The 17,476-nt window shown below is 38.6% G+C and overlaps 1 long non-coding RNA gene across 1 annotated transcript in view; it reads left to right on the top strand.

Moving 5' to 3' along the window:
* Nucleotides 1-17,476, top strand: part of LOC142602620 (uncharacterized) — a 61,077-nt gene that overhangs the window by 9,049 nt on the left and 34,552 nt on the right. The gene's annotated exons all lie outside the window — the stretch shown is intronic.

Below are 17,476 nucleotides of genomic sequence, written 5' to 3'. Positions count from 1 at the left end.
TGCAGGTTCTAAACAACTTTTCGTGTGCCTTCATGCGTTTCCTCTACCGCCAAAATAAAGATACCATGTACAAGCTGTAGTGAGAAGGACTCCTAAATTTCAAGTCACAAGTCACTCACATTAGGATTGTAATGTTAAAATTGAGTCATAGTGATTAAGCTAAGGTGTCATCAGTGAAAGATTTAGTAGGAGTGCTACTAAATTACACCAGTAGCTTTCAGAGCTGTCTGAAATAGGAAATGTTGCAACTTTGATAAAGTTGTTTCTGTCTAACTGCAGAAATTTTGTACTTTATTCTGTAAGATGACATTGCTTTGGCTGCTATTTGAAGGATGTATTTTACCCCTCAAAAGGCTTAAACCCTAATGCCTGATTTGGTTCTGCTTTTCACCTTCCAACCCTGTACATGATCATGGAGTCCAAAAAACAGTTTGTGAGGATGTAAAAGACTCTCCCTCACAGTATCTGATTAAACTGCTCAGTCTTTCGTTAGAGATTAAAAAAATAAATATGTGCTCTCCATAGCTGTAAAAGACAAAATAAGGGGTTCTGAATGTTAAGTGCTTATACCTTCAGTAGAGATATATTTTCACTATATCATCATTAAAAGATGTTAATGATTCCAAAAGTTTCTATGGAACAAAGTTCAAAAATCCAAAATGTTCAAAAGCTATTTAAACAAATTTACAGTAGATAGTCCCATCAGGGCCTATTAAACACAGACACTATTTCTAGTTCAAGAAGATCCTCAGCTTTAGATTTTTCAGCTGGACATGTATACTTTGGGAATTGTTATTTTATTCTTGCCTCACTTCTGTACTCTTTCAAAATAGACATCTATTAGTAGTTGACCACTGTCAGAGCTGGGATAGCGTGCTAGATGACACACAAGGTCTGACTGTACATCTTTATGTTGTTTCTATAAAATGATTCTACTCTAAAACCTCAAATCAAGAAAGGAGGACCAAAATTGGTGTTAGGTTAATGTGAAACTTCAGGGTGATGATGTGTGATGTGAAAGAAACTTATCTGCTCTTGCTGTTACTTCCTCTTTTCTGTGTGACTGAGCTTTTCTTCTGCCAGAATTGGCTTGTCTCTGTTACAACAAAGATACATATTGTATAAACACTGCACTGTTCCTATTTCAAAATTAGTGATAATGTGAGGGAAAACAACGCGTACTGCATCATCATGTCCTGACCCTATGGACAACCATGGACACAGTGATCCAAGAGGCACAGCTGCGGATCAGGTCATGGGGTGGGTTTGCATCTAGTCACGTGGCAGAGACTGCCTGCTGGGCAAACCTCTAAGCTGCATGTGCTTTTACCACTCAAAACATGAGCTGTTAAAAAAAAAAAAAGTACATATATTAAAGATACCTATTTGTGTACTCCCAGGCACCTTATTTACATGCTTATGACACTCTCTGTGAGAGAGATCCTTGCATCTCCTTCATGTAAGCCGAGAGTAAACTTGTGGCATCTCTCTTCCAAAAAAGAAGCCTGGAAACAACCTCCCATGGCTTCATGCAAACCTATTTTCATTCCAGTTTCTAACTGCATCTAACTAACAAAGCCTAAAAATTCCATGTGTCTTTAATTAGGTTTGCATTTCTCTTAGAGACTGGGAGAGAGGGCAGAGAGAACATAATGCAATAGAAACCCAGGGAAAATTAGATCTGAAAATGAGGTAAAGAAAACAGACTCCGAACAAAGGACTGAGACAGGGAGAAAATTTCTTTTGGAAAAAATCATATAAGGATTCTATGGACAGGACTGCTTTGAGTATCGGAGAGCTTTCATGAAAGGAAGAGAATATTTTATTTTGCCCATTAAATGACAGTGAGACTTCCTTTTAGCAAAGGAAACAAGGCTTCTACATTTTAATTTCAAAGTAATAGTAAAGGAGAGGAAGAATAAATATGAGTTCAAACTGAAGCAAAACATTTTAAGAAATCCCCCCACCTCTGAGTAGCTACAGTTCATGCATCCACAGCACAAACCCCTTGGGAGGTCAGCTTCCTTCAGCTTCCATAGGAAACCAGTATTTCTATAGCTTTCAGGAAGATTTAAAAATAGTAGCACTAAGTGTATTTCCAAATGTGACGATCAGTAGGGAAGGCCCTACACTGTGCTTGCTGTTGTCTGTAAAGCTCCATACAGGCAATGTGTTTATGAGAGCTGGTTGTGGTACTTGATGGCTACAAATTGTACCACCTCGGCACACTTGCTTTCGTAAGCTTGCAGCTGAGAGGGTCCTGGGGATAACACTGTAACCTTCACTACCGGACACCGGAGTCTGATTCTCCTTCTAGCTGTCTAGTTGCAAAATTAACATCAGCTTATGATCTGAAGTACAAAGAAAATCACAGTTCGTGGATTTGCATGGCTCAAGCCCTAAAAGCACGTACCTTTCAAGTGGTTATAGAAAGGGCCTCTGGAGCTCCTGGCTCTAATAGTCTGGGAACCCCTTTGATTGCATGTCAAATGTCCAATGCCAAGGTCAGATATAAATGTTAATCGCCACATGTTATGGTAGGAAGTAAACCTGTGCAAGAACAGGTGCATTACATGACGACTTTCTTACATGGATGTGAAAGAGACATTATTATGCCCAGGACACCAATCAGCTGGGGAACACAACACATAACATGGTCTTTGGATTTGTGGATTTGTATTTGTGGATAGGCTTTACTTAAGAAAATTTTTGTTCCATTCCACACTAGCAAACAAGTGTCATTATTCTTCTAAAACAAAAAAGTGAATGGAGAAGGAGCACAGGTATTTCTTTTAAGAAATAATAATATCACAGATGACCTATGACAGTGCAAAAATCCAAAGCAGTTATGCTGATTATAGTAGTGAGAGGCCTGTGTTTTTTCACTTTTTTCACACAGCCTTTAATAGTGGGTGCAAGCAGATAAGCTCAGAGATGCTGTATGAGTAGGAGACCATGACCTTTGCATTGAAATCCTGGAGATCATACTGAATCATGCAGTGGTCAACACCACTGTAGAGGGAAGGAGGAAGTGTAAACACTCCGTCCTGACTGCTGCCATTCTACTCTATCACCCACAAAGTGAGAAGGAGTAGAGTTGCAACCCAGGCCTGAAGTTGGCTTGGATCTCTAAGAGAACATTAGGAAAAGAGTAAATAAAACTAAAAAAAAAAAAAAAAACAAAAAACCACCAAAAAACCAGCCCAAAAACCAAACCAACCAACCAAAAACCCAAAACCCAAGCCAAAACCTAACCCAGAAATAACCCGATATGCTGAATCTACATAGCTTAGATTCTGCTCAGTGTCTCTCCAGTTGAGGATTGGAATGGCAGGAGCTGCATAAAGGCAAGAACTTGGGAGGGCCAGGAGTAGAACAAGAGGGAGTGTGGACATGCAGGGAGCAGAGAGAGAACTCCCTAGTAAATCCAGGACCAGAAGAACAACAGGTGCCAGAGGCCAAGGGTTGAGGTGCCTTGTTACAGAAGAGCTATGTAAAGAATCTTGCCCAGCGCCTGTCCATAGTGTCCTGGGCTTGGTTGTTCTGTGATAACATCTAAACATTTAAAAAAAAAAAAAGAGAGAGAGAAGAGAAGAGAAGAGAAGAGAAGAGAAGAGAAGGATAATGATAGTGACAGTGATAGTAATAATGACATTAACTTGGAAAAAATCGTTTAGGAAAGATTCAAGTCTGAAACAAGTTGAGACAAAAAACAAAAGGAGTCCTAAGGAAAGAAGTAGCCATTATGATAAAATAATTGGATTTTTTACTGAACAAAATAACTTTAAAGTACATGCAAACATAAATTGAATTATATTTAAAATGGCAATAATTTGCTATGATCAACTTTGAGCCTGCAATATAATATGTTAAATACTCTTAGGTTACAGCTTACTTTCAGTACATTTGAGGGTATGGACACTGCAGGAGCACTCTAGGGAATTAACCATGCAGCTGATAGTACTGCAGAATGGAGAACTGTGCTTCTTCCCTCCAGATCCAGTATGTGGCTTTCCCACCTCACCCACAATCAAAGGACTTTCATTTCTTTCCACTGCACTGCTTCCCCTTCTGCTCTCTGAAGGCTGAATTTCAAGGAGGGTAATACATGGGAAACAAGGTAGCACTGCCCCCCTGGCCTGCAAAATTAGAGATGGCAGTTGACACCTTAGAAATGTATTTTCTTGCAGTTGCCACAGTCAGAAGATAGCCTTTACAGTAAGAAGAGGTAATTTGGCACTACTGCTAATGCTACTGCAAACATTTCCATATGCATGGAATGCTCCAGAGCTTTGTGAAGATCTCCAGGCTGCTTCTCTTTTTTTTCATTCCCAGCTAGCACCCTACAGCCACACTAAGTTCAAACTTCTTGGTATTCCAGAAGCGGACAAAGATATTTTTAGTTGATATAAGAAATAAAAGTACTTCCTGTTTACATTTTCCTATGAGCACAAATACTTACATAAACTTTTTGTAGGAAGGTAGCAACTGTCATACAGACCAGACCACTAACCTGTCGAGTCCAATCAGATTGTGGCCTGTCCTGATACTTTCAGAGGAAGATGTAAGAAACCCTACTTAGGAATTCCCACCCAAGGTTGAAAACTGGTGGGTTTTTTGACCCCTGTAATGTGGCAGTGAATTTCTCCTGTTACTTGTCTTGTAACCTGAAAGGCTAAGCAAGCTCATTTCTGCCATGAAATACTACATGCTGGGTCAGAATTTGCATATATGCATTCTACTACATAGGAAAATCCCACTAGGGTATTTTTTTTGCAGGTTGCATGATTCACATACTGGCAAAATGACATTCAGAAGTATCTGGACTTGCAAAACCGCTGAGCTCGCAAAACTCCCGTTGTAGTCTATAAGAAATACAGATACAACACATAATGATTTGACATCATCAGCAGTGAATAGTCCTATCTTTTTGCTACCAAAAGTTACAATTATTAAGTAACTGAAAGTATAGTTTAGCAGTAATAGTAATATCAATTTATCTGGTGGTAGATTAATCTCCCTATACTGTGGATGTTCTGTTTTCCCTGCAACTAATGGTATTACTTATATCTATCAATGCTCTTTGTAAGTTTATTCAGCACTACATAGTTTTCAAAGGATGAGTTAGATATTAGCTAATGTGTAGTACTCTCTTCTGAGAGGTTGGCATGGAATAAGGCCTTATTTTAGAAAAGAAGGAACTGAGACTAGTTAGAAATAAACATTTTTTCATTCTTTAATAGTGCCTGGGAATTGCTAAGTCATATTTTTAGGCTTAGTTTGTGTAGGGCTCTTTTTGAGCCATTGGAGAGCACTGTTTCTGTGTGCTTTTATTTTATGTGATTTGATATGAACACAGTAATTACACAATTGAATGCTGATTGCCTTACTCTTAACACAATCAGGTGTGTTAAGAGGTGATCTCAGAGTTAGCTTCCCAGTTTAATATAATATGGGTTTTAGCCTGTGCTCTTGGATACAGCGCTGAATTAGCACCTGAGTACACTGTTGGTTCTCTTCTGCTGCTTCTGGATATTCTAAACTAATTCTTTTAACTTCTCTAGCCCCAGTAATATACACAGCCGAGAATCCATTCTCTTGAATTCTTGACCTTAGATGTTAGATTCCGGATAAAGACGATGTGATACTACTTATGTCTTGACAGTCTCTTTTCCTCTGCACTCCCATTCTTGAAATGTTTGGCATAGTTATAGCTTCCTTACATGGGGATGATTTATTTACTCTATGTAAGTAATGTATGCATTGTAAGTCTTCTGCATGTCTCTGAAATGCTTATAGGAATGTTTGAACATGTGGGAGAATACTTAATATCAGCTACTAGTTCTATATACACACACAAAAAACAACCCGTGGAGCTTGTACCTCAGTCTTTCATAATTTCTACATAAGCTATCATTTGACCTGGACTTTTTAAGTACTTAGCCCACTTTGCAAAATTTTATCCAAGTCCTAAGTATGCAAGGAAGTATCTTTGCTGAAATCCTTGTCTTGCTGAATTAAGTAGCAGAACTCACACATATTTCAATAAAGCAAGGAATTTACCCCTGAACTTCAAAGAACTTATGTGACTTGGAAAAAAATCCATAAACTTTTTTCCCATTTGAGCATTCTAGAGCTTTTCATTTTGAAGAAACTTGCAGAATTAATGCAATAGAATTATATGTTTAGGTATGTGCACATTTTTCCCAAACACATTCAGTCTCGACTTAAACTCTTGACAGTCCAGAGGTGCTCCTGGATATTGCAAAGGAAGCTGTGAAGCAGAGCAGGAGTTGCCCTTGGACCGTGCACATAAACACTCTGAACATTACTTAGTCTGTTTAAAACTAAATCCAACTTCTTGCAGCAAATAAATTGCTCCTGTTATACAAGTTCCAGGTACTAGCTCCGCTACTGATGTGGTCAACAGTGTTTGACCACAGTAAGTAGTGATACGGTAAAACACAGTGCTCAGTCTCTGCTAGCTCACCCTTTTTGTAGTAAAGTGATTAGCAAACTGCACAGAGGTTGGCATGCATGAAGTACCTTTGTGAAGAACCACAAAGGAATAAGTAATGTATGGGAGGCTTTGCAGATATGATGGAAGTTAGGGAATATCCATTCAGTCATGAGTGTGGTTGATGAGTTTTAACATCTTCCAGAGTCTCCAGAGCTTTCAGACATGCTGGGAGATGACAAGCAGCTCATGTGGGCCTCTGAGACAGAATTTATATAGCCTGTGACATTCCAACATGTTTTTTGGTAACAATAGTCTATTACCATTACAAAACTGCTATTGGTATTCTCCTGAGAGGTGAGCTATCCCCTTGGTTATGTTTAAACCCCGATAGGAAGTGCCTCAACTGCAGTTGGGGGCAGTGCCGTCCATTCGCTAACAATTTACAGAGCTGTCACAACATACAGAGTAGAGATGTAAACTTTTCCTAGCAGATCATTTATCCCCTCTCCCCTAGTAATTCTAGGAATAGTCTGCCCACTTCATGTGGGCCACTTTTGATTTTCTATTTGCTGAAGAACTGGGCATACCAAGTAGTGCTCAGAAGGCTAGCAGAAAGACAAGTATTTCTTCTTGCAGAGGAAATTGTATATAGTTACCATGAAAAAGTTAGAAAGGCAGTGTAAACTATGATTTTATTTACATGTTGCCATGTGCAAAGACACAAAGACCTTGTCTTTATTTGGAATTAGGCCTGCAGTCACTGATGTAGAGAAAACAGTACAACCTCCAGTCTTGTAAGAGAGACAGCAAACTTGTGCTTTTCTCAATCCTGGAATAATCTCCGCTCATAGTACTTTTTGTCCCCTTTTCTTGTGAGTTTACCTTGTGCAGGAACACCACAAGCTGCAGCTGTGGCCTACTCTTTCCACATAGCTAGAACAGACCTTAGATTTCAAAAGAGCTGCAATCTTGCAACAATGATGTGGGCTGTGACCTGAAGTGTGTGCAGTTCATTGTGAATGAGACAAGAGTTCTCCGTTCATAGTATTTAATATGGAGTAAAGATTTTTAAAAAGAAGTAAAAATGAGTCGTGTATGAAAGCTACTTTAAAATCCCCTTTAAAAACCAGTCACATTTAATCTGTACAGAAATACTAGAACAGTTCATAGCTATCACTGGGAATTCAGTGACAGTCTCCGTTCCCACCGTGTATATCATCATTTCCATTTAGCCCATTGGCTAATCTAGTTGTTATTAATTCACAGTCTGAAACAAATTCATCACCCACATCTGTACTTCTTAGGCTATAGCTTTCTCTTGAACTTGACATGGTGGTGTGGAAGAGGCTTTAAAACAAAATACTAATGCAGACAACTCATCTCATCATCCCCACAAGCCCCAGTGTCAGCCAACTAAGCTTTAAAGGAGTTCCCCTATGACTGCAGTGCGTTCAGACACTCAGTAGTGTTTTTTATTTGAAGGCTGGAGTCTTGTTGTTACCCTTTTCTTTTGAGAGGCATAATTTTGACTGCTTATTATCTGATGAAAAAATCTGCTTTCATTACATCAGTTGAGGTAATTGTCTAATTCCCACTAACATAGCATTCAAAGTTACTGACTCTAAAACCTTGTAAGTTTTCTTCTTGGCTTTACTATTACTACCAATAGAGTGCTAGTTCTTGAGTTCTCTAATTATTTAATGCCATATAAACTCTTAAATGAATATGTCTAATTCCCATATCTATTTTGGGGAGAAAAGCTCAGAAATGGGGGACTCTAATTCTAAAATCCCAGAAAGTAGTTGGAGTCTTAATTACGACACTACACTTAATTAAAATACTACATGACATTTCAGGATCTTACTTACTTTCTGTTGTCCCCATTAAATGTGCTAGTTTACTAATTAATGTATTTAGTTTGCCTTGGGCTAAACTTTATCAGTGGCCAGTACAGGCCTAGGAAGGGATTCAGAATTTTCCTCTATTTAATGTGAAATATTTTTCTACTGTGGATAATCTCTATAAATCTGTTGCAAAGGAAGTTACTGGTACTCTGATTGCTTCTGAGACTTACTAATCTCAGAGATGGTGAGTGACTCCTAGAAAATACCTTATATAGCTTGGGAAATGAGCTTTTCAGAGCAGGATGCTGTAGTACATAAATATGAACTCTACTTCTGCAGGAGTTCCTGGTTTTCACTGGGGCCTTGAAGGTTCTAAGGTGCTTCCCTTGCTGAGAACTACCAGGGAATCACCCGTCCCATCTTTAATTTAAAGCTGTGTGATGGTGGAAAGCTAATAGCTGAACTTCTGTAGAAACAATCAATCATCTTTATGATGGTTTTTAGAAATTTTTCTGTGAAGTGCCAGGTCATTTGATGGTTTAAGACAGGTCATACTTTTTAAAGTATTATTTTAAAGTGCAGTTTGACTCTGGGAAGGGATTATGAAGTGGCTTTGGAATGCTCTGTGTGTGCACCTTGGTAGCCATCTCAGATCTTATCTGTTTATAAATAAAATGCTATTTCTGACAGCTACTGCTCCAAATTCTGATTAGAAAGTGAAAGCAAAGGAAGAGTTTTCTTCCTGTTCATTAGTTCCTGGCAGTAAAGAGCTCAAGTACTTTAGAAAACTTGCAACATGAGAACTTTTGTAAAGACTCTCTATTTGAAGCCTTGGTAGCAATTCAGGAGCCAGAATAAAGAGCACTTTCCCAGAGTGGCATACAATGTGCTGGTACTATAGGAATAAAAGCAGAAGATGCCAACTTTTCTCACCAGTGTTCATAAATCTGGTTTGGGTTATTCCTTAAAAATAAAAACAACAAAAAACCCTAACCAAATGAAAAAAAAAAAACCTAAACAGATGTGCTTGGGTTTTAACTGGCACTTTCAGAAGTAATGAAACTCTTAGTTTAGAAAGAACCAGGTGTCTTTTTCTTGGGAAATTGGCTGTAGTGTATTCAAACACAAACTTAGCCCAGTCTCTGGCTTGAAGCAATCTGAAATAGAATGTCAGTGATGAGGAGACTGTTGTAATTTCAATTTCATAGGACACTGAGTTATTTTACAGAATCCCTAGATTATTACAATCTTTTGAACAACCATTGATTGTAGCAACATGTGTAGACAGTTCACTAAATATTTTCTTCCAGATTTCTTGCAAGTGTAGTGCATGCTTATTGCAAGCTTCCTCTTTTTCAAGACCACCAACTCTTGTAACAACATAATATACTATAGTTGCCAGAACTCTTCTATATTTCTGAAATCTGTAAATCCGCATTTGCTAACAGTCATGCACAAAATAGAAAGACTCAAAAATAGTAAGGCTGATGAAGACTGCTATAAAACAAAATCAAATCCAGTTTAACAGCAACTAAAGCTATAAGGTTTTGACCATCAGATGTTTTTTGCTTTACTGGAAAAAAGAGATTTGGGATCTTGTAGCATCAAATCCTAACTTCTCATCCCAGTGAGTGATCTGTGAAAATACTTTCCGTAATCTAAAATAAGACATGCGGACCGGAAGTAAAAAGCTGCTGTTTTTCTGTGGGAAACTAAAGGCAGAATCAGAGTTCTTTGAGTCAGGCTTTTTGCATTGTTTATTTGGAAAGACCTGGATTTCTGTTGTTTTGTCAGCGTAAGTCATACGAGAAGAAAATCCATTGAAGTGTGATAGCTACATGGAGGAGAATCCCTTTCTCCCCCTCTGTTTCACTCGGCGGTCACTGGCTGGGTAACTGGCACATGTGCCAATGAACTCTCCTGCCCCTGAGAAAAGCCTTGGGGGAATAGCTGCTAGAGATATTAAAATATCGGTTTGTCCCTATTTTCCTTTATCTTGTGACAAAAATATGATGCTTGCATCTCTCTCAGACTAATCTATTAAAGAAGCTTGCCAGGATATGTTGTGCTGATATGCACTGCCCCTGTGAAGGAGTATGTATCAGTACTGAATTCTTTTTGAAGTTCTAGTTGCTAATTTTTTCCCTACAATGTTAAAGGCTAGTTCAGGGTCAGGAACGATCATCAAACAGCAGAGACAGAATAGTCTGTAGTCCCATTTGGAAAGCTGTGCTGTCTTGATACCAGCATCTTTGCCAGAATGTATATAGGCTGGAGCTGTAGTGTGTCTTAAATGGGAAAGTGAATTATTTATCTGTCACAGCTGCTGTGTGTCACAGTGGTTGCAGGATATTTCTTACTTTAGGGAAGAAAATGGAAGGTTAGGAAATGGGGCATCTGTTAACAATTCCTAGATAAGTATGCCTTGATTGGTACAGTGATCAGAGCCCTCGAGGGTAACTCAGGAACTGACTTTAATTCACAAGACTTGGCACCACACAAGCCCTCAGTAGGCCATAGGTCTTATATGGTGCTAAGACCTTGTACTGGCTCTGTACAAGTGATGGGTATCAGCACCCCTACTGTGTATCAAGCTGAGCAAATGTTGATGAGGTCATACTGCTAGTAACTGTAGGAAAGAATATATGTATGAGGAGTAAGGGTTAAGCCCATGTATTGGTGCAGTCTCCACTTTGTCATGGTGTTTCTTGAGCTGCCACACTCTGAAGATAAACAAATCCTTCTTCCTACTCTCAAGCCCCACTGTATCTTCTTTGATATGGAATCTTTTATGCCAAACCCAAAACATTTTCAATTACCTTTCATAGCAGATCTCACTAAATGAATGGTTATATATTGCTGTGGCTCTTTTTCTGTACACATACATTTAACTTACCTGCAGTATTATCAGGGCAGGAGCAAGACCTCATCATGCAATGCTTATCTGTACTGCACCTTTTTTCCAATTCCTGCAAAACAATACTAGGGCTCAATTAGTGCAGTTACCCAAAATATTGCGCTTTGTCTGTCTTACCTCTCAGTGATAATGGCAATCTCTGCATTAACTAGAATCACTGCCGTTACTAGGTTCCTTCATATATAACTGCCATGATTTCATGACCCCAGTAGCCAAATAATGTTTAAATTCAGACAAGTTTGACTCAGGGAATTCTAGAATGTCATGACATAATGCTGAAAAAGAGAATGTTATATTAACCTCATGTAATTTTAAAAAATGTTATTTAATTTCGATTTAAAAATTGTAAGTTGATAAAAATTTGAAAAGGGGGGAAGAACTGGGAGCACAGTACAGAGAACAGTTGATTTTGACTATTGTTTCAGTAACAAGCCTTCTGCTTAATTTGATATGATGATTTAGTAGCATTATGGTTAGGGCAATAGAGTATGCTTTAATAAACAATGTCCAGCTATATGTCCATTCTCTCCCCCTTGCCTTGAAATCTTTCACAAAACTATTGCAGATAAATTGAGAATAGCCTGAGAGCAAAACTTGTAATGCAAGGATACATAAGTAAATCCCACAGTGATCAGAAAATGTGACTCTTCCAGTGATCATTATTATGATCTTGTGACCAGCAGGATGGATGAACACGGCTTAAAGATCGCTAAGATGTCCTATAGACTAATGCAAACATTTTCTTACCTTCTAGAAAGCAAAGCCTGCTGCTTCTAGTCAGTGTTGTCTTCCTTATAGTGACTTGTTTCTTGAGATTACTCTCGGAGTGCCAACATTTCTTTCAGGTAAAAGAAAAGTCTCAAAATTCTAGATTTTTGTGGTCTCTTTTCAGCTCTGCCACTGATGTCTGTGTATTATCAGACAAGTCTGAGCCTCCACAGCTGAAACAGGTTTAATATTTACACATCCTAGAGCAATGAGTCACATCTTGGTTCTGTCCAGTAAAGCACATAGAGTTCATCACGAAATACAGAGTTATTTCCAGACAGGGCCCCTCTCTGAAAAATGTTAACAGGTGGAAACCCTAGTAGATAAATTAACGTCTGCTCTTCAAGAGAGGGTTATTTTTACCACCAGCCTGAGTTTGGTTGAGTACAAGTGTACCATGCCACGATATACAGAAAGCATTTATAGCTAAAGTGCTCTGGAGCTGTCCCTCCCCCATTTTTAAAGTATAAGAGGCAAACAGTCTGATAACGTGTGTGTATTTGTGTATTCATAACACCTATATAAGGAGATTATTTGATTTCTAGGCACAGAATTTATTTGATCATGCAGACTGAGAGAACTAGATCATGAATAGAGGTCACCCGACACCATGTCCATGGCTGCTTTGATGAAAAGAAATGTACACAATGATTTTTCATTAAAATGCTGCTTGTCTTTGTGGGGCTACTGATCACAATAAGCTTATAGCCACGTGAACATATCTAGAATTTTCATATGCTTATTATGAGAAGATGTCTAAGGAAAAAGGCATTTCTCTCCCTCCACCCCTTTTTTGCTTGGGGAAATATTATTAATTTGTAGCTTCTCAGAAAAATCTGTGCCTTTTTACCCATGTCTAACTTTGTCTTTTACACTTGGAGACACATGCATGCCCATGAAACAAGAATTTTTATGCAGAAAGTCGAGCTGGTAACTAGATGCAATAGTCCTGTCTGCTGGCTGCTCTGCTGAGCAAGGATGAGACCTGATCACTCATGGAATTCCCTCCGTCTCAGCCCGAGTGGATGAGCACGGACCTGCACGCTCCCCCCAGCCCAGCAGCTCTGGCCATAGCTCATGTGTGCAGGGTAGCGGTGTCTTATAAAAGCATGATACATTCCTACAGTCTTCCTGGCAGAAAGAAGTCCAGCTTTATCTGTATCCGCTTTTATGGGGAAGGACTGTACAAAAGAAAGCCCATGATAATAATGTAAAATGGTGAGTCTGTTATGCTATAAACAGAGTTTAAGTTTAGGAATAAGGAATTCAGTTGTGAATCACCTGATTTCTCCTTCCCACTTACTGAATATATGACATGTTTTTAGAAAATTCTGCATTAGTCATACTATTAAAATCTGCTTTTATTCACGAATTGCATTGCATATTCACAACTGAAAAAAAGGGAGGTTGTGCTCCCCACATGCTATTCCAGCTAGGCCACTAATATCACATATTTTAAGAGAACTGCTCTGCGTATTTTCATTTCTTGGTCTTTTCTGAAACACCCAGTATGAATGCCAAATAGAGGCATGTTTTTGGTGAGTATCTTTTCTCTAGAAACTGGGCTGAGAGCCATAGACTTGCTTCCAGTGAACCACCAAAGCTTCTTTTAATTTGATGACCTAAGTTGCTGTTGAATTTGGATGAACTCAGGCAAGTTTATATGTGAAAGTGTCTGTCTTTCATTGCTAATCCTTTGAGCTATTCAGTCCTTTTAAATCCTCTTCTCTTTAGGTTTAGAAAGGCTACATCTCTATCCAGACATTTTCAACGTGCTGCTTTCAGGACTTAAAAACACATTTCAAGGCTCTTCCTGTATTTAAGATGATACTGATAACTGCAAAGAAATCTTTTAGCAAAGATGTTTGCAAGAGCAGCCAGCATACAATATTATTTTTACTGAGATACAGATGTGCTTAATTAACTAAAATACATTGCTTGCACATTTAAAAATTGTCTTTCCTAGGAAAAGACATTTGAAGCATGTAGTCAGGTTATCTGATGTCTTGCTTAAAAAAATTCTCCACCAATAAAGCATCACAAAATCTCTTTTCAAGAAATGAGTCAGCAAATCATGTCATGATTTTCAAGGTAACATAACAAGAGATTGGAATACAGGACCACATCAATGAAATGGAATAACATGCCTGAGTTCAGAGTAGCCAATGCTTCATATGTGTAGGCTTTGAGACAGGAGTAGAAGAAAGTTTCGTGTCATGGGCTCTCACATGTTGAGCACACTTTGACACTACAGCCTTCTTTCCAAACCTGGGCATGTGGAGGGGTCACCATTGTTGTGCTGTCACACTGAGAGATGTTCAAGGTCCCCAACCGAGCTACTTCAAGCTCTAAAGTGTCTAAACTTCTGAAAAATTACTTCTCTGTTTATGAATATTTTTTTCCTATTTTCAATTCTTATTTAGTGTCAGGTTGAAACCAACAACTTTGATCATTTTAACAGCCAAAAAAAAAGTATAAGTAAAAAAAGTGTAAGTATGAAATCAATAACCTAGTAGTTATTAAATCTGGTAAGTTCTACACAGTTTCAGTAGTACTTAGTATCTTCTGACAAAAGATTCCCTATCTTTATCTTTAAGCTTATGACTTTAATCAAGATGGTGATCATTAACTCAGGTAAATTTTAAAATAGATGACATAAAAGGGATTTTTTTTTTTTTTTTGCTTTTCTTGTTTTTGGTTGAAACCAAGCACATCATAGGGCATAATATGTTTCCATTAAATTCTCAACAGCAGAAGTTGCCATCTTTCACTGAACAGATCACCACTTCTAGCTGCTCACAGAAATTGTTCTTAGAATACTCTTTTAAGGTCATGGAGAGTCAAATGTAATCAATCATCTTGGAAAATGGAGCCATGCAGACTCAGAAAATCTGAAATTGTCTGAACTTGTCAGCGTAGGGAACTCTGTGCTTGCTTATTGTGAAATAAAAATGTTCACAGCTACTATGAGCAGTAGGACATAGAAGATACTTAATTTTTTCTGAACATCAAAAAGCATTTTAACAGACACTCAAGTGCTGTACAAGTGCTGTACTCATCTGGTAAGGTGGCATGGCAGTAGCATCTACTGTCCTAATCTGATATGAAGTTACTAGACAAGCATATTCCTACTGCTTACCATATATTAAAAAGGTATCAGGAAATGCTATACTAGAAAATGGAGAGGCACTTCAGCCTTCAGCAGAGTAGGCTTGCATTTTTCTCTGGTGGAAGTCAAGAGTTTAAAGAAATTACCCTTAACCTTTGGGAGACTCCAGAAAGAACTACATTGAACACAGACTTGCTTTAGTTTTAAATCCCTTCTCTTACAAGTGCCTCTCCTACTCAAGTATGCAAAATCTGATGCTTACAAGTCCAAAAGCTACAATATGCTATACATCCTGAAACAATCATCTGTGCTAGCTGTCGACTCTGTCATGGGGATTGATGCTAAAAATCTTGACACGTTCCTCACTGTGAAACACAATCTTTTAAATAAAAGAGAATAGTTCAGTTTAAGGCATGCTAACAGATGAAAACAAATATCTGAGAAGCAGAGCCTGACCTCCCTAGTGTGTTTTTTTCTTCCTGTGCCTTACACCAGAAACTAGCAAAATGCTTCCACTTATCACAAAGTCTCCCTTGTACAGATGAAGAGGGAATGCCCCCATTTCCGTGCACCCTGGGGGGCTCCTTGAAACACCCCTGTGTTGCCCTGCCTCGCTGGCGCCCTCAGAGCAGCCCGACTGAGCGGAACATCGGATTCGTTCCAGGCACTGCTGGCTGCCAGCACGTTGTAGGACTAACTTGTGAGGAATGTTCCCCTTGGCAGGCAGCCTCCTCCGGGCACTGGCGCCAAATGATATCAACCATAATTGTTGCTATTTATGATTTTTCTTGTTGTTTATATGAATCACTGCTAAGACAACTAGGTTATCCCAAATCTTTGAACAACTCATGCAGTGGGAAGCCTGACAATATGTAGAGGATAATATAAATTATTTTGAATTGAATCTACAATTTTTTGAGCTGAGAGATAAAAGCATATTCTGCTTGAGCTTGGAGCTCCAAATCCAAGAACTGCTGAGTCTTAGTAGTCCAGCATTGACACTGTCTTGCTATGTGTCCTGGAAGAAGTTTCTTCAATGTTTCTCTTGGTTTCCTTTTACTTACATTTCTCTCTATTTTCTGTTAATTTGCTTTTTGTTCAGCTGCTTTGAAACTAATGTAAGCAAGCAGGCCCACATGTAAATAAATATTCCAGCACTGAGAATAATATTACCTGTATGCAGTGGGTCTGACTGTGTGTTAAACTCTGAGATTCTTTGTGTGTGAATGAAATATATAAAAAAAAATAGTAATTTTGGCTTTGGCTGAAACTAACATACAAAACCATAACAATGACTCTGTCCTATTTCACTTTTTCTGAATAAGCAAAATGCAAATATACCAAAGAATATATGAAATTCCATAACTGGACACTGCTGAAAGTGCCCAACAGCTCTGATCCGAGATTCTGCACTTCCAGAAACCCTGGGCATGCTCACTGTCACAGGCATTCTGGAAAGTGTTGGGTAAAACAGCTATGCATACACAGTAATTCTGGCATGTCCTGAAAGCAGGTGACTTTGCTGTACAAGTACAGTGTCGTATGAATGCAGGCAGCTTTGATCAGGAAATTCCCAGCAGAAATCTATTTGTCCTTTTCTGTGTGTCACTACTAAAGCAGACAGAAAAATTACATTTTCTGTAGGAGAGAACATTGTATGCAGCGTGCTCCTGTGTGGGGTTTTTGGATGCCTCCCATAACAGCATAGGCAAATAAATCTCCTCTTTGGTGCTGAGGTTAATCTTCTGCAGCACACATTGGCTAGTAGAGACTTCTGTGGTAATACTTGAAGGATACTTTAAGTTCTAAACAAGGAGAGAAGGTTTGTGTTTTTCTCCACTTCTTGTGACTGACTGTGGGATAAGATGGTATACAGCTCTTCTTGCATTTGCACAGTGTGTTTAGTACCTCTGCAATTATGTTCTATAAATAATATTGCTCATTTAAACTTACATAAGGTTGCTGAGTGCCAATAATGCTCATGGCAGAGTTTGAGTTTTGCATTGCTTTTAGCTACTACTATGTATTTAATTCTAACGCAGTACTTCATATTTCATTTTGCAAATGAGAAGCACTTGTCAAACATCACTGTTTATGATGACAAACTTATGAAATGTACTAATACGTGCATTTTCATCAGATCATCCTAAGCTACATGAAAAAATGGGTTGTTAGTCAATGTAACAGACAAACCCCAAATGTGAAACCTCTGGAGACCCACACAAGGCACCACTACAACATTATGCCATCAGAGATCATGCAGCTTGTACAGAAATAGAAGAGTTGGTGACTTGCAAGCAAGAGGCAGAAGGTTTGAGCTGATTAGGGACACCCTGCCAATGCCAGTGCTTGCTGTTGCCTTTAGACTGGCATTGTAT

This window comes from Balearica regulorum, chromosome 7 (genome assembly GCF_011004875.1).
Source record: "Balearica regulorum gibbericeps isolate bBalReg1 chromosome 7, bBalReg1.pri, whole genome shotgun sequence".
Taxonomy (NCBI): domain Eukaryota; kingdom Metazoa; phylum Chordata; class Aves; order Gruiformes; family Gruidae; genus Balearica; species Balearica regulorum.
Note: the sequence above shows the minus strand (reverse complement) of the source record. Positions and strands in the feature narration are given on the sequence as shown.